Below are 15,640 nucleotides of genomic sequence, written 5' to 3'. Positions count from 1 at the left end.
GTTGCAAATACATAAACTCCTTCTCCTTTCTTCCCCCTCCCGTCATTTATTTCCTTGTGCGTGCGCACTGTACCTCCCGTGCTCATTTTAATATCAAGTAAAATGTTACGACACCGTGACTCACATTTGCGAATAAACCTGAGGACCAAAATTCAAGCCGCGCATAACGTCAAAAGAATCATCTGCAAAAAAATGGGTGCAACACGAGAACTTCCCAAGTGGTCACCCATCCGAGTACTACTCTCGCCCAAGCACACTTAACTGCGGAGTTATGATTGGATCGGTTGCATTTGTGCTGGTGTGACGGGGCCTGTTTAATTTTGTGCTGAAAATACATACACTCCTTCTTCCCTCCCCCCCTCCCATCATTTGTTTCCTTGTGCATTCACACTGCACCTCTCCTTTTCGTTCTAATATCGATTAAAATGCCACAGATTCTTGACTCACATTTGCGTATAAACCAGCGGATTATAGTTCAAGTCGCGCGTAACGTCGAACGACCCGTCTGAAAAAAAATTGGTGCGACACGAGGACTTCCCAAGAGGTCACCCATCCGAGTACTACTCTCGCCCAAACACACTTAACTACGGAGTTCTGATGGGATCCGGTGCATTAGTGCTGGTGTGACCGCACCCGTTTAATTCCGCGCTGCAAATACATAAACTCCTTCTCCTTTCTTCCCCCTCCCGTCATTTGTTTCCTTGTGCGAGCGCACTGCACCTCTCGTTCTCGTTCAAATATAAAGTAAAATACCACGGCGCCGTGACTCACATTTGCGAATAAATCTGCGGACTATAATTAAAGTCGCGCGTAACGTCGAATGGCACATCTGAAAAAAAGAAAATGGGTGCAACACGAGAACTTTCCAGGAGGTAACCCATCATTGTACTACTTTCGCCAAAGCACACTTAACTGCGGAGTTCTGATGGGATCCGGTGCATTTGTGCTGGTGTGACCGCACCTGTTTAATTTCGTGCTGAAAATACATACACTCCTTCTTCCCTCCCCCCCTCCCATCATTTGTTTCCTTGTGCGTTCACACTGCACCTCTCTTTCTCGTTCTAATATCAATTAAAATGTCCCTGATTCTTGACTCACATTTGCGTATAAACCAGCGGACCATAGTTCCAGTCGCGCGTAACGTTGAACGACCCGTCTGAAAAAAAATTGGTTCGACACGAGGACTTCCCAGGTGGTCACCAATCCGAGTACTACTCTCGCCCAAGCACAATTAACTGCAGAGTTCTGATGGGATCCAGTGCATTAGTGCTGGTATGATGCCACTTGTTTAATTTTGCGCTTCAAATACCAACACTCCTTTTCTTTTCTTCCTCATCCTGTCATTTGTTTCCTTGTGCGTGCGCACAGCACCTCCCGTACTCGTTCTAATATCAAGTAAAATGTCACGGCGCCGTGACTCACATTTGCGAATAAACCTGCGGACAATAAATCAATTAGCGCATAACGTCGAAAGAATCATCTGCAAAAAAACGGGCGCAACACGAGGACCTCCCAAGAAAATGGGTGAAATATAAGGACTTCGCAGGAGGTCACCCATCCGAGTACTTTTTTCACCCAAGCACCCTTAACTGCGGAGTTCTGATAGAATCCGTTGCATTAGTACTGGTATGATCCCACATGTTTCATTCTGCACTGCAAATACATACACTCTTTCTCCTTCCATCCCCCCTCCCGTCATTTGTTTCCTTGTGCGTGCACTCTGCATCTCTCTTTCTCGTTCTAATATCAAGTAATATGCCCCGGCACCGTGACTCACCTTTGCAAATGAACCAACGGTTTATAATTCCATTCGCGCGTAACGTCGAACAACCCATTCGAAAATAAATAGGTGCAACACGAGGGCTTCTCAAGTGGTCACCCATCCGAGTACTACTCTCGCCCAAGCACACTTAACTGCGGAGTTCTGATGGGATCCAGAGCTTTAGTGCTGGTGTGATCGCACCTGTTTAATTTCGCGCTGCAAATACATACACTCCTTCTCCTTTCTTCCCCCTCCCGTCATTTGTTTCCTTGTGCGTTCACACTTCACCTCTCATTCTCGTTCTAATATCGATTAAAATGCCCCTGCTTCTTGACTCACATTTGCCTATAAACCAGCGGACCCTAGTTCCAGTCGCGCGTAACGTCGAACGACCCGTCTGAAAAAAAATTGGTGCGACACGAAGACTTCCCAGGAGGTCACCCATCCGAGTACTACTCTCGCCCAAGCACACTTAACTGTGGAGTTCGGATGGGATCCAGTGCATTAGTGCTGGTATGATCGCACCCGTATAATTCAGCGCTGCAAATACATAAACTCCTCCTTTCTTCCCCCTCCCGTCATTTGTTTCCTTGTGCGTGCGCACTGCACCTCCCGTGCTCATTCTAATATCAAGTAAAATGCTACGGTGCCGTGACTCACATTTGCGAATAAACCTGAGGACCATAATTCAAGTCGCGCGTATCGTCGAAAGAATCATCTTCAAAAAAATGGGTGCAACACGAGAACTTCCTAAGAAAATGGGTGAAATTTAAGGACTTCGCAGGAGGTCACCCATCCTAGTGCTACTCTCGCCCAAGCACCCTTAACTTGCGGAGTTCTGATAGAATCCGTTGCATTGGTGCTGGTATGATTGCTCATGTTTCATTCTGCGCTTCAAATACATACACTTTTTCTCCCTTCATCCCCCCTCCCGTCATTTGTTTCCTTGTGCGTGCACTTTGCATCTCTCCTTCACGTTCTAATATCGATTAAAATGCCCCTGCTTCTTGACTCATATTTGCGTATAAACCAGCAGACCCTAGTTTCAGTCGCGCGTAACGTCGAACGACCCGTCTGAAAAAAAAAATTAGTGCGACACGAGAATTTTCCAGGAGGTCACCCATCCAAGTACTACTCCCGCCCAAGCACACTTAACTGAAGAGTTCTGATGAGATCCGGTGCATTAGTGATGGTATGATCGCACCTGTTTAATTTCACGCTGCAAATACATAAACTCCTTCTTCTTTCTTCCCCCTCAAGTCATTTGTTTCCTTGTGCGTGCGCACTGCACCTCTCATTCTCGTTCAAGTATCAAGTAAAATGCCACGGCGCCGTGACTCACATTTGCGAATAAATCTGCGGACCATAATCAAAGTCGCGCGTAACGTTGAACGGCACTTCTGAAGAAAAGAAAATGGGTGCAACACGAGAACTTCACAAGAAAATGGGTGAAATATAAGGACTTCGCAGGAGGTAACCCATGCTAGTACTACTCTCGCCCAAGCACCCTTACCTACGGAGTTCTATCGCTAGTACTACTCTCGCCCAAGCACCCTTACCTACGGAGTTCTGATAGAATCCGTTCCATTAGTGCTGGTATGATCGCACCTGTTTCATATCGTGCTGAAAATACATACACTCCTTCTCCTTCCCTCCCCCTCCCATCAATTATTTCCTTGTGCGTTCACACTGCACCTCTCCTTCTCGTTCTAATATCGATTAAAATGCCTCTGCTTCTTGACTCACATTTGCGTATAAACCAGCGGACCCTAGTTCCAATCGCGCATAACGTCGAACGACCCGTCTGAAAAAAAATTGGTACGATACGAGGACTTCCCAGGAGGTCACCCATCCGAGTACTAATCTCACCCAAGCACACTTAACTGCAGAGTTCTGATGGGATCCGGGGCTTTAGTGCTGGTATGATCGCACCTGTTTAGTTTCGCGCTACAAATACATACACTCCTTCTCCTTTCTTCCCCCTCCCGTCATTTGTTTCCTTGTGCGTTCACACTTCACCTCTCATTCTCGTTCTAATATCGATTAAAATGCCCCTGCTTCTTGACTCACATTTGCGTATAAACCAGCGGACCCTAGTTCCAGTCGCGCGTAACTTCGAACAACCCATCCGAAAAAAAATAGATGCAACACGAGGGCTTCCCAAGTGGTCACCCATCCGAGTACTACCCTCGCCCAAGCACACTTAACTGCGGAGTTCTGATGGGATCAGGAGTTTTGGTGCTGGTATGATCGCACCTGTTTAATTTCGCGCTGCAAATACATACACTCCTTCTCCTTTCTTCCCCCTGCGGTCATTTATTTCCTTGTGCGTTCACACTTTACCTCTCATTCTCGTTCTAATATCGATTAAAATACCCCTGATTCTTGACTCACATTTGTGTATAAACCAGTGGACCCTAGTTCCAGACGCGCGTAACGTCGAACGACCCGTCTGAAAAAAAATTGGTGCGACACGAGGACTTCCCAGGAGGTCATCCATCTGAGTACTAATCTCACCCAAGCACACTTAACTGCAAAGTTCTGATGGGATCCGGGGCTTTAGTGCTGGTATGATCGCACCTGTTTAGTTTCGCGCTACAAATACATACACTTCTTCTCTTTTCTTCCCCCTCCCGTCATTTGTTTCCTTGTGCGTTCACACTTCACCTCTCATTCTCGTTCTAATATCGATTAAAATGCCCCTGCTTCTTGACTCACATTTGCGTATAAACCAGCAGACCCTAGTTCCAGTCGCGCGTAACTTCGAACGACCCGTCTGAAAAAAAATTGGTGCGACACGAGGACTTCTCAAGAGGTCACCCATCCGAGTACTACTCTCGCTCAAGCACACTTAACTGCGGAGTTCTGATGGGATCCGGTGCATTAGTGCTGGTATGATCGCACCCGTTTAATTCCGCGCTATAAATACTTAAACTCCTTCTCATTTCTTCCCCCTCCCGTCATTTGTTTCCTTGTGCGTGCGCACTGCACCTCCCGTGCTCGTTCTAATATCAAGTAAAATGCTACGGTGCCGTGACTCACATTTGCGAATAAACATGAGGACCATAATTCAAGTCGCGCGTAACGTCGAAAGAATCATTTGTAAAAAAATGGGTGCAACACGAGGACTTTCTAAGAAAATAGGTGAAATATAAGGACTTCGCATGAGGTCACTCATCCTAGTGCTACTCTCGCCCAAGCAACCACAACTTGCAGAGTTTTGATAGAATCCGTTGCATTGGTGCTGGTTTGATCGCTTATGTTTCATTCTGCGCTGCAAATACATACACTATTTCTCCCTCCATCCCCTCTCCCGTCATTTGTTTCCTTGTGCGTGCACTCTGCATCTCTTCTTCTCGTTCTAATATCAAGTAAAATGCCCTAGCATCGTGACTCACCTTTGCGAATGAACCAGCAGTTTATAATTGCATTCGCGCGTAACGTAAAGCGACTCATCCGAAAAAAAATGGGTGCGACATGAGGACTTCCCAGGAGGTCACCATAAATCAAGTCGCGTGTAAGGTCGAAAGAATCATCTGCAAAAAGATGGGTGCAACACGAGGACCTCCCAAGAAAATGGGTGAAATATAAGGACTTCGCAGGAGGTCACCCATTCGAGTACTTTTCTCGCCCAAGCACCCTTAACTGCGGAGTTCTGATAGAATCCGTTGCATTAGGGCTGGTATTATCCCTCATGTTTCATTCTGCACTGCAAATACATACACTCTTTCTCCTCCCATCCCCCCTCCCGTCATTTGTTTCCTTGTGTGTGCACTCTGCATCTCTCTTTCTCATTCTAATATCAAGTAAAATGACCCGGCACCGTGACTCACCTTTGCAAATGAACCAGCGGTTTATAATTCCATTCGTACGTAACGTCGAACAACCCATCCGAAAAAAAATAGGTGCAACACGAGGGCTACCCAAGTGGTCACCCATCCGAGTACTACCCTCGCCCAAGCACACTTAACTGCGGAGTTCTGATGGGATCCGGAGTTTTGGTGCTGGTATGATCGCACCTGTTTAATTTCGCGCTGCAAATACATACACTCCTTCTCCTTTCTTCCCCCTCCGATCATTTTTTTCCTTGTGCGTTCACACTTCACCTCTCATTCTCGTTCTAATATCGATTAAAATGCCCCTGCTTCTTGACTCACATTTGCATATAAACCAGCGGACCCTAATTCCAGTTGCGCGTAACATCGAACGACCCGTCTGAAAAAAAATTGGTGCGACACGAGGACTTCCAAAGAGGTCACCCATCCGAGTACTACTCTCGCCCAAGCACACTTAACTGCGGAGTTCTGATGGGATCCGGTGCATTAGTGCTGGAATGATTGCACCTGTTTAATTTCGCGCTGCAAATACATAAACTCATTCCCCTTTCGTCCCCCTCCCGTCATTTGTTTCCTTGTGCGTGCGCACTGTAGCTCCCGTTCTCGTTCTAATATCAAGTAAAATGCTACAGCGCCGTGACTCACATTTGCGAATAAACCTGAGGACCATAATTCAAGTCGCGCATAACGTCGAAAGAATCATCTGCAAAAAAATGGGTACAACACGAGGACTTCCTAAGAAAATGGGTGAAATATAAGGACTTCGCAGGAGGTCACCCATCCTAGTGCTACTCTCGCCCAAGCACCCTTAACTTGCGGAGTTCTGATAGAATCCGTTGCATTGGTGCTGGTATGATTGCTCATGTTTCATTCTGCGCTGCAAATACATACACTTTTTCTCCCTCCATCCCCCCTCCCGTCATTTGTTTCCTTCTGCGTGCACTCTGCATCTCTCCTTCTCGTTCTAATATGGATTAAAATGCCCATTTTTCTTGATTCACATTCGCGTACAAACCAGTGGACCATAGTTCCAGTTGCGTGTAACGTCGAACGACCCGTCTGAAAAGAAAAATTAATGCGATACGAGAACTTCCCAGGAGGTCACCCATCCGACTACGACTCTCGCCCAAGCACACTTAACTGCGGAGTTCTGATGGGATCCGGTGCATTAGTGCTGGTATGATCGCACCTGTTTAATTTCGCGCTGTAAATACATAAACTACTTCTCCTTTCTTCTCCCTTCCGTCATTTGTTTCCTTGTGCGTGCGCACTGCACCTCTCGTTCTCGTTCAAATATCAAGTAAAATGCCACAGCGTCGTGACTAGCATTTGCGAATAAATCTGCGGACCATAATGAAAGTCGCGCGTAACGTCGCACGGCACATCTGAAAAAAAGAAAATGGGTGCAACACGAGAACTTCCCATGAGGTAACCCATCATTGTACTACTTTCCTCAAAGCATACTTAACTGCGGAGTTCTGATGGGATCCGGTGCATTTGTGCTGGTGTGACCGCACCTGCTTAATTTCGTGCTGAAAATACATACACTCCTTCTTCCCTCCCCCCTCCCATTATTTGTTTCCTTGTGCGTTCACACTGCACCTCTCATTCTCGTTCTAATATCGATTAAAATGCCCCTGATTCTTGACTCACATTTGCGTATAAACAAGCGGACCATAGTTCCAGACGCGCGTAACGTCGAACGACCCATCTAAAAAAAAATTGTTGCGATACGAGGACTTCCCAAGAGGTCACCCATCCGAGTACTATTCTCTCCCAAGCACACTTACCTGCAGAGTTCTGATGGGATCCAGTGCATTAGTGCTGGTATGATGCCACTTGTTTAATTTTGCGCGTTAACTACATACACTCCTTCTCTTTTCTTCCTCATCCCGTCATTTGTTTCCTTGTGCGTGCGCACTGCACCTCCCGTACTCGTTTTAATATCAAGTTAAATGCCACGACGCCGTGACTCACATTTGCGAATAAACCTGCTGACCATAAATTAAGTCGCGCGTAACGTCGAAAGAATCATCTGCAAAAAGACGGGTGCAACACGAGGACCTCCCAAGAAAATGGGTGAAATATAAGGACTTCGCAGGAGGTCACCCATCCGAGTACTTTTCTCGCCCAACCACCGTTAACTGCGGAGTTCTGATAGAATCCGTTGTATTAGTGCTGGTATGATCCCTCATGTTTCATTCTGCACTGCAAATACATACACTCTTTCTCCTTCCATCCCCCCTCCCGTCATTTGTTTCCTTGTGCGTGCACGCTGCATCTCTCTTTCTCATTCTAATATCAAGTAATATGACCTGGCACCGTGACTCACCTTTGCAAATGAACCAGCGGTTTATAATTCCATTCATGCGTAACGTCGAACAACCCATCCGAAAAAAAATAGGTGCAACACGAGGGCTTCCCAAGTGGTCACCCATCCGAGTACTACCCTCGCCTATGCACACTTAACTACGGAGTTCTGATGGGATCCAGAGCTTTAGTGCTGGTATGATCGCACCTGCTTAATTTCGCGCTGCAAATACATATACTCCTTCTCCTTTCTTCCCCCTCCCGTCATTTGTTTCCTTGTGCGTTCACACTTCACCTCTCATTCTCGTTCTAATATCGATTAAAATGCCCCTGCTTCTTGACTCACATTTGCGTATAAACCAGCGGACCCTAGTTCCAGACGCACGTAACGTCGAACAACGCGTCTGAAAAAAAATTGGTGCGACTCGAGGACTTCCCAGGAGATCACCCATCCGAGTACTAATCTCGCCCAATCACACTTCACTGCGGAGTTCTGATGGGATCCGGTGCATTAGTGCTGGTATGATCGCACGTGTTTAATTTGGCGCTGCAAATACATAAACTCATTCCCCTTTCGTCCCCCTCCCGTCATTTGTTTCCTTGTGCGTGCGCACTGTAGCTCCCGTTCTCGTTCTAATATCAAGTAAAATGCTACAGCGCCGTGACTCACATTTGCGAATAAACCTGAGGACCATAATTCAAGTCGCGCATAACGTCGAAAGAATCATCTGCAAAAAAATGGGTGCAACACGAGGACCTCCCAAGAAAATGGGTGAAATATAAGGACTTCGCAGGAGGTCACCCATTCGAGTACTTTTCTCGCCCAAGCACCCTTAACTGCGGAGTTCTGATAGAATCCGTTGCATTAGGGCTGGTATTATCCCTCATGTTTCATTCTGCACTGCAAATACATACACTCTTTCTCCCTCCATCCCCTCTCCCGTCATTTGTTTCCTTGTGCGTGCACTCTGCATCTCTCCTTCTCGTTCTAATATCAAGTAAAATGCCCTAGCATCGTGACTCACCTTTGCGAATGAACCAGCGGTTTATAATTGCATTCGCGCGTAACGTCGAGCGACCCATCCGAAAAAAATGGGTGCAACACGAGGACTTCCCAGGAGGTCACCATAAATAAAGTCGCGCGTAACGTCGAAAGAATCATCTGCAAAAAGATGGGTACAACACGAGGACCTCCCAAGAAAATGGGTGAAATATAAGGACTTCGTAGGAGGTCACCCATCCGAGTAATTTTCTCGCCCAAGCACCCTTAATTGCGGAGTTCTGATAGAATCCTTTGTATTAGTGCTGGTATGATCCCTCATGTTTCATTCTGCACTGCAAATACATACACTCTTTCTCCTCCCATCCCCCTTCCCGTCATTTGTTTCCTTGTGCGTGCACTCTGCATCTCTCTTTCTCGTTCTAATATCAAGTAATATGCCCCAGCACCGTGACTCACCTTTGCAAATGAACCAGCGGTTTATAATTCCATTCGCGCGTAACTTCGAACAACCCATCCGAAAAAAATAGGTGCAACACGAGGGCTTCACAAGTGTTCACCAATCCGAGTACTACTCTCTCCCAAGCACATTTAACTGCGGAGTTCTGATGGGATCCGGGGCTTTAGTGCTGGTATGATCGCTCCTATTTAATTTCGCGCTGTAAATACATACACTCCTTCTCCTTTCTTCCCCCTCCGGTCATTTGTTTCCTTGTGCGTTCACACTTCACCTCTCAATCTCATTCTAATATCGATTAAAATGCCCCTGCTTCTTGACTCACATTTGCGTATAAACCAGTGGACCCTAATTTCAGTCGCGCGTAACGTCGAACGACCCGTCTGAAAAAAAATTGGTGCGACACGAGGACTTCCAAAGAGGTCACCCATCCGAGTACTACTCTCGCCCAAGCACACTTAACTGCGGAGTTCTGATGGGATCCGGTGCATTAGTGCTGGAATGATTGCCCCTGTTTAATTTCGTGCTGCGAATACATAAACTCATTCCTCTTTCGTCCCCCTCCCGTCATTTGTTTCCTTGTGCGTGCGCACTGTAGCTCCCGTTCTCGTTCTAATATCAAGTAAAATGCTACAGCGCCGTGACTCACATTTGCGAATAAACCTGAGGACAATAATTCAAGCGCGCGTCCTCGGATGGGAGAGAAAAGTACTCGGATGGGTGGCCTCCTGCGAAGTCCTTATATTTCACCCATCTTCTTGGGAGGTCCTCGTGTTGCACCCATCTTTCTGTAGATGATTCTTTCGACGTTACGCGCGACTTGATTTATGGTCCGCAGGTTTATTCGCAAATGTGAGTCACGGCGCCGTGGCATTTTACTTGATATTAGAACGAGTACGGGAGGTGCAGTGCGCACGCACAAGGAAACAAATGACGGGAGGAGGAAGAAAAGATTTGGAGTGTATGTATTTGAAGCGCAAAATTAAACAAGTGGCATCATACCAGCACTAATGCACTGGATCCCATCAGAACTCTGCAGTTAAGTGTGCTTGGGCGAGAGTAGTACTCGGATGGGTGACCTCTTGAGAAGTCCTCGTATCGCAACAATTTTTTTTCAGATAGGTCGTTCGACATTACGCGTGTTTGGAACTATAGTCCTCTGGTTTATACGCAAATGTGAGTCAAGAATCAGGGGCATTTTAATCGATATTAGAACGAGAAGGAGATGTGCAATGTGAACGCAAAAGGAAACAAATGATGGGAGGGCAGGAGGAAAGAAGGAGTGTATGTATTTTCAGCACGAAATTAAACAGGTGCGGTCACACCAGCACAAATGCACCGGATCCCATCAGAACTCCGCAGTTAAGTGTGCTTTGGCGAAAGTAGTACAATGATGGGTTACCTCCTGGGAAGTTCTCGTGTTGCACCCATTTTTTTTTTCAGATGTGCCGTTCGACGTTACGCGCGACTCTAATTATGGTCTGCAGATTTATTCGCAAATGTGAGTCACGGCGCCGTGGCATTTTTCTTGATATTTGAACGAGAACGAGAGGTTCAGTGCGCACGCACAAGGAAACAAATGACGGGAGGGGGAAGAAAGGAGAAGGAGTTTATGTATTTGCAGCGCGAAATTAAACATGTGCGATCATACCAGCACTAATGCACCGGATCCCGTTAGAACTCCGCAGTTAAGTGTGCTTGGGCGAGAGTAGTACTCGGATAGGTGACCTCTTGGGAAGTCCTCGTGTCGCAGTAATTTTTTTTTTAGACGGGTCGTTCGACGTTACGCGCGACTGGAACCTGGGTCCACCGGTTTATACGCAAATGTGAGTCAAGAAGCAAGGGCATTTTAATCGATATTAGAACGAGAATGAGAGATGCAGAATGCACGCTCAAGGAAACAAATGACGGGAGGGGGGATGGAGGGAGAAAAAGTGTATGTATTTACAGCGCAGAATGAAACATGAGCAATCATACCAGCACCAATGCAACGGATTCTATCAGAACTTCGCAAGTTAAGGGTGCTTGGGCGAGAGTAGCACTAGGATGGGTGACCTCCTGCGAAGTCCTTATATTTCACCCATTTTCTTAGGAAGTCCTCGTGTTGTACCCATTTTTTTGCAGATGATTCTTTCGACGATACGCGCGACTGCAACTATGGTCCTCAGGTTTATTCGCAAATGTGAGTCACGGCACCGTAGCATTTTACTTGATATTAGAACGAGCACGGTAGGTGCAGTGCGCACGCACAAGGAAACAAATGACGGCAGGGGGAAGAAAGGAGAAGGAGTTTATGTATTTGCAGCGCAAAATTAAACAGGTGCGATCATACCAGCACTAATGCACCGGATCACGTCAGAACTCTGCAGTTAAGTGTGCTTGGGCGAGAGTAGTACTCGGATGGGTGACCTCCTGGGAAGTCCTCGTGTCGCACTAATTTTTTTTTCAGACGTCTCGTTCGACGTTACGCACGACTGGAACTAGGGTCCACTGGTTTATACGCAAATGTGAGTCAAGAAGCAGGGGCATTTTAATCGATATTAGAACGAGAAGGAGAGATGCAGAGTGCACGCAAAAGGAAACAAATGACGCGAGGGGGGATGGAGGGAGAAAAAGTGTATGTATTTGCAGCGAAGAATGAAACATGAGCAATCATACCAGCACCAATGCAACGGATTCTATCAGAACTTCGCAAGTTAAGGGTGCTTGGGCGAGAGTAGCACTAGGATGGGTGACATCCTGCGAAGTCCTTATATTTCACCCATTTTCTTAGGAAGTCCTCGTGTTCCACCCATTTTTTTGCAGATGATTCTTTCGACAATACGCGCGACTGGAACTATGGTTCTCAGGTTTATTCACAAATGTGAGTCACGGCACCGTAGCATTTTAATTGATATTAGAACGAGCACGGGAGGTGCAGTGCGCATGCACAAGAAAACAAATGACGGGAGGGGGAAGAAAGGAGAAAGAGTTTATGTATTTGCAGCGCGGAATTAAAAGGGTGCGATCATACCAGCACTAATGCACCGGATCCCATCAGAACTCCGCAGTTAAGTGTGCTTGGGCGAGAGTAGTACTCGGGTGGGTGACCTCCGGAGAAGTCTTTGTGTCGCACAAATTTATTTTCAGACGGGTCGTTCGACGTTACGCGCGACTTGAACTAGGGTCCGCTGGTTTATACGCAAATGTGAATCAAGAAGCAGAGGCATTTTAATCGATATTAGAACGAGAAGGAGAGGTGCAGTGTGAACGCACAAGGAAACAGTTGATGGGAGGGGTAGGGAAGGAGAAGGAGTGTATGTATTTTCAGCACGAAATGAAACAGGCGCGATCATACCAGAACTAATGCAACGGATTCTATCAGAACTCCGTAGGTAAGGGTGCTTGGGCGAGAGTAGTACTAGCTTGGGTTACCTCCTGCGAAGTCCTTATATTTTATCCATTTTCTTGTGAAGTCCTCGTGTTGCACCCATTTTTTTGCAGATGATTTTTTGGACGTTATGCGCGACTTGAATTATGGTCCTCAGGCTTATTCGCAAATGTGAGTCACGGCACTGTAGCATTTTACTTGATATTAGAACGAGAATGGGAGGTGCAGTGCGCACGCACAAGGGAAAAAATGACGGGAGGGGGAAGAAAGGAAAATGTGTTTATATATTTGCAGCGCGAAATTAAACAGGTGCGATCATACCAGTACTAATGCATCGGATCCCATCAGAACTCCGCAGTTAAGTGTGCTTGGGCGAGATTAGTACTCGGATGGGTGACCTCCTAGGAAGTCCTCGTGTCGCACCAATTTTTTTTCAGACGGGTCGTTCGACGTTGCACGCGTCTGGAACTAGGGTCCGCTGGTTTATACGCAAATGTGAGTCAAGAATCAGGGGCATTTTAATCGATATTAGAACGAGAATGAGAGGTGAAGTGTGAACGCACAAGGAAGCAAATGACGGGAGGGGGAAGAAAGGAGAAGGAGTGTATGTATTTGCAGCGCGAAATTAAACAGGTGCGATCATACCAGCACTAAAGCCCCGGATCCCATCAAAACTCCGTAGTTAAGTCTGCTTGGGCGAGAGTAGTACTCGGATGGTTGACCACTTGGGAAGCCCTCGTGTTGTACCTATTTTTTTCGGATGGGTTTGTTCGACGTTACGCGCGAATGGTATAAACCGCTGGTTCATTTGCAGAGGTGAGTCACGGTGCCGGGGCATATTACTTGATATTAGAACGAGAAATAGAGATGCAGAGTGCACGCACAAGGAAACAAATGACGGGAGGGGGGATGGAATGAGAAAGAGTGTATGTATTTGCAGTGCAGAATGAAACATGAGGGATCATACCAGCACTAATGCAACGGATTCTATCAGAACTCCGCAGTTAAGGGTGTTTGGGCGAGAAAAGTACTCGGATGGGTGACCTCCTGCGAAGTCCTTATATTTCACCCATTTTCTTGGGAGGTCCTCGTGTTGCACCCATCTTTTTGTAGATGATTCTTTCGACGTTACGCGCGACTTGATTTATGGTCTGCAGGTTTATTCGCAAATGTGAGTCACGGCGCCGTGGCATTTTACTTGATATTAGAACGAGTACGGGAGGTGCAGTGCGCACGCACAAGGAAACAAATGACGGGAGGAGGATGAAAAGAGAATGAGTGTATGTATTTGAAGCGCAAAATTAAACAAGTGGCATCATACCAGCACTAATGCACTGGATCCCATCAGAACTCTGCAGTTAAGGGTGCTTGGGCGAGAGTAGTACTCGGATGGGTAACCTCTTGGGAAGTCCTCGTATCGCAATAATTTTTTTTCAAATGGGTAGTTCGACGTTACGCGCGACTGGAACTATGATCCGCTGGTTTATACGCAAATTTGAGTCAAGAATCAGGGGCATTTTAATCGATATTCGAACGAGAAGGAGAGGTGCAGTGTGAACGCACAAGGAAACAAATGATGGGAGGCGGGGAGGGAAGAAGGAGTGTATGTATTTTCAGCACGAAATTAAACAGGTGCGGTCACACCAGCACTAATGCACCGGATCCCATCAGAACTCCGCAGTTAAGTGTGCTTTGGCGAAAGTAGTACAATGATGGGTTACCTCCTGGGAAGTTCTCGTGTTGCACCCATTTTTTTTTTCAGATTTGCCTTTCGACGTTACGCGCGACTTTAATTATGGTCCGCAGATTTATTCGCAAATGTGAGTCACGGCGCCGTGGCATTTTACTTGATATTTGAACGAGAACGAGAGGTGCAGTGCGCACACACAAGGAAACAAATGACGGGAAGGGGAAGAAAGGAGAAGGAGTTTATGTATTTGCAGCGCGAAATTAAACAGGTGCGATCATACCAGCACTAATGCACCGGATCCCATTAGAACTCCGCAGTTAAGTGTGTTTGGGTCCGAGTAGTACTCGGATGGGTGACCTCTTGGGAAGTCCTCGTATCGCAACAATTTTTATTCAGATGAGTCGTTCGACGTTACGCGCGACTGGAACTATGGTCCGCTAGTTTATATGCAAATGTGAGTTAAGAATCAGGGGCATTTTAATCGATATTAGAACGAGAAGGAGAGGTGCAGTGTGAACGCACAAGGAAACAAATGATGGGAGGGGGGGAGGGAAGAAGGAGTGTATGTATTTGCAGCGCGAAATTAAACAAGTGCGATCATACCAGCACAAATGCACCGGATCCCATCAAAACTCCGCAGTTAAGTGTGCTTTGGCGAAAGTATTACAATGATGGGTTACCTCGTGGGAAGTTCTCGTGTTGCACCCATTTTTTTTTTTCAGATGTGCTGTTCGACGTTATGCGCGACTTTAATTATGGTCCGCAGATTTATTCGCAATTGTGAGTCACGGTGTCGTGGCATTTTACTTGATATTTGAACGAGAACGAGAGGTGCAGTGTGCACGCACAATGAAACAAATAACGGGTGGGAGAAGAAAGGAGAAGGAGTTTATGTATTTGCAGCGCAAAATTAAACAGGTGCGATCATACCAGCACTAATGCACCGGATCCCATCAGAACTCCGTAGTTAAGTGTGCTTGGGCGAGAGTAGTACTCGAATGGGTGACCTCTTGGGGAGTCCTCGTGTCGCACTAATTTTTTTTTCAGACGGGTCGTTCGACGTTACACGCGACTGGAACTAGGGTCCACTGGTTTATACGCAAATGTGAGTCAAGAAGCAGGGGCATTTTAATTGATATTAGAACGAGAAGGAGAGATGCAGAGTGCACGCACAAGGAAACAAATGACGGGAGGGGGGATGGAGGGAGAAAAAGT

At 46.6% G+C, this 15,640-nt stretch overlaps 8 non-coding genes and 22 pseudogenes across 8 annotated transcripts; 12 read left to right on the top strand and 18 right to left on the bottom strand.

Annotated features, from left to right (window-relative positions):
• Window positions 1–516: 516 nt before the first annotated feature.
• Window positions 517–635, bottom strand: LOC148250529 (5S ribosomal RNA; annotated as a pseudogene).
• Window positions 636–844: 209 nt separating this feature from the next.
• On the bottom strand, window positions 845–963 carry LOC148250528 (5S ribosomal RNA; annotated as a pseudogene).
• Window positions 964–1,846: 883 nt separating this feature from the next.
• LOC148250527 (5S ribosomal RNA) lies at window positions 1,847–1,965 on the bottom strand. Its single transcript, XR_015815176.1, has one exon. It is a non-coding gene; the product is annotated as a 5S ribosomal RNA (ribosomal RNA).
• A 205-nt stretch (window positions 1,966–2,170) lies between these two features.
• LOC148250526 (5S ribosomal RNA) lies at window positions 2,171–2,289 on the bottom strand. Its single transcript, XR_015815937.1, has one exon. It is a non-coding gene; the product is annotated as a 5S ribosomal RNA (ribosomal RNA).
• Window positions 2,290–2,849: 560 nt separating this feature from the next.
• LOC148250525 (5S ribosomal RNA) lies at window positions 2,850–2,968 on the bottom strand (annotated as a pseudogene).
• Window positions 2,969–3,577: 609 nt separating this feature from the next.
• On the bottom strand, window positions 3,578–3,696 carry LOC148250524 (5S ribosomal RNA; annotated as a pseudogene).
• A 205-nt stretch (window positions 3,697–3,901) lies between these two features.
• LOC148250523 (5S ribosomal RNA) lies at window positions 3,902–4,020 on the bottom strand. Its single transcript, XR_015814551.1, has one exon. It is a non-coding gene; the product is annotated as a 5S ribosomal RNA (ribosomal RNA).
• A 205-nt stretch (window positions 4,021–4,225) lies between these two features.
• Window positions 4,226–4,344, bottom strand: LOC148250522 (5S ribosomal RNA; annotated as a pseudogene).
• A 205-nt stretch (window positions 4,345–4,549) lies between these two features.
• On the bottom strand, window positions 4,550–4,668 carry LOC148250521 (5S ribosomal RNA). The gene has a single exon (XR_015815004.1). It is a non-coding gene; the product is annotated as a 5S ribosomal RNA (ribosomal RNA).
• A 996-nt stretch (window positions 4,669–5,664) lies between these two features.
• Window positions 5,665–5,783, bottom strand: LOC148250520 (5S ribosomal RNA). Its single transcript, XR_015815891.1, has one exon. It is a non-coding gene; the product is annotated as a 5S ribosomal RNA (ribosomal RNA).
• A 205-nt stretch (window positions 5,784–5,988) lies between these two features.
• Window positions 5,989–6,107, bottom strand: LOC148250519 (5S ribosomal RNA; annotated as a pseudogene).
• Window positions 6,108–6,670: 563 nt separating this feature from the next.
• LOC148250518 (5S ribosomal RNA) lies at window positions 6,671–6,789 on the bottom strand. The gene has a single exon (XR_015815190.1). It is a non-coding gene; the product is annotated as a 5S ribosomal RNA (ribosomal RNA).
• A 209-nt stretch (window positions 6,790–6,998) lies between these two features.
• Window positions 6,999–7,117, bottom strand: LOC148250517 (5S ribosomal RNA; annotated as a pseudogene).
• Window positions 7,118–7,320: 203 nt separating this feature from the next.
• LOC148250516 (5S ribosomal RNA) lies at window positions 7,321–7,438 on the bottom strand (annotated as a pseudogene).
• Window positions 7,439–7,999: 561 nt separating this feature from the next.
• Window positions 8,000–8,118, bottom strand: LOC148250515 (5S ribosomal RNA). The gene has a single exon (XR_015815332.1). It is a non-coding gene; the product is annotated as a 5S ribosomal RNA (ribosomal RNA).
• Window positions 8,119–8,323: 205 nt separating this feature from the next.
• Window positions 8,324–8,442, bottom strand: LOC148250514 (5S ribosomal RNA; annotated as a pseudogene).
• A 993-nt stretch (window positions 8,443–9,435) lies between these two features.
• LOC148250513 (5S ribosomal RNA) lies at window positions 9,436–9,554 on the bottom strand (annotated as a pseudogene).
• A 205-nt stretch (window positions 9,555–9,759) lies between these two features.
• Window positions 9,760–9,878, bottom strand: LOC148250512 (5S ribosomal RNA; annotated as a pseudogene).
• A 476-nt stretch (window positions 9,879–10,354) lies between these two features.
• On the top strand, window positions 10,355–10,472 carry LOC148250511 (5S ribosomal RNA; annotated as a pseudogene).
• Window positions 10,473–10,676: 204 nt separating this feature from the next.
• LOC148250510 (5S ribosomal RNA) lies at window positions 10,677–10,795 on the top strand (annotated as a pseudogene).
• A 207-nt stretch (window positions 10,796–11,002) lies between these two features.
• Window positions 11,003–11,121, top strand: LOC148250509 (5S ribosomal RNA; annotated as a pseudogene).
• A 562-nt stretch (window positions 11,122–11,683) lies between these two features.
• Window positions 11,684–11,802, top strand: LOC148250508 (5S ribosomal RNA; annotated as a pseudogene).
• Window positions 11,803–12,364: 562 nt separating this feature from the next.
• On the top strand, window positions 12,365–12,483 carry LOC148250507 (5S ribosomal RNA; annotated as a pseudogene).
• Window positions 12,484–13,042: 559 nt separating this feature from the next.
• On the top strand, window positions 13,043–13,161 carry LOC148250506 (5S ribosomal RNA; annotated as a pseudogene).
• Window positions 13,162–13,366: 205 nt separating this feature from the next.
• Window positions 13,367–13,485, top strand: LOC148250505 (5S ribosomal RNA; annotated as a pseudogene).
• A 558-nt stretch (window positions 13,486–14,043) lies between these two features.
• On the top strand, window positions 14,044–14,161 carry LOC148250504 (5S ribosomal RNA; annotated as a pseudogene).
• Window positions 14,162–14,365: 204 nt separating this feature from the next.
• LOC148250503 (5S ribosomal RNA) lies at window positions 14,366–14,484 on the top strand (annotated as a pseudogene).
• Window positions 14,485–14,691: 207 nt separating this feature from the next.
• LOC148250502 (5S ribosomal RNA) lies at window positions 14,692–14,810 on the top strand (annotated as a pseudogene).
• Window positions 14,811–15,014: 204 nt separating this feature from the next.
• LOC148250501 (5S ribosomal RNA) lies at window positions 15,015–15,133 on the top strand (annotated as a pseudogene).
• Window positions 15,134–15,341: 208 nt separating this feature from the next.
• LOC148250500 (5S ribosomal RNA) lies at window positions 15,342–15,460 on the top strand. Its single transcript, XR_015815513.1, has one exon. It is a non-coding gene; the product is annotated as a 5S ribosomal RNA (ribosomal RNA).
• The last annotated feature ends 180 nt before the right edge of the window (window positions 15,461–15,640 follow it).

This window comes from Carica papaya, chromosome 8 (assembly GCF_054855325.1).
Source record: "Carica papaya isolate Zhongbai chromosome 8, ASM5485532v1, whole genome shotgun sequence".
NCBI lineage: Eukaryota > Viridiplantae > Streptophyta > Magnoliopsida > Brassicales > Caricaceae > Carica > Carica papaya.
This window is presented reverse-complemented; position numbering and strand designations above follow the sequence as displayed.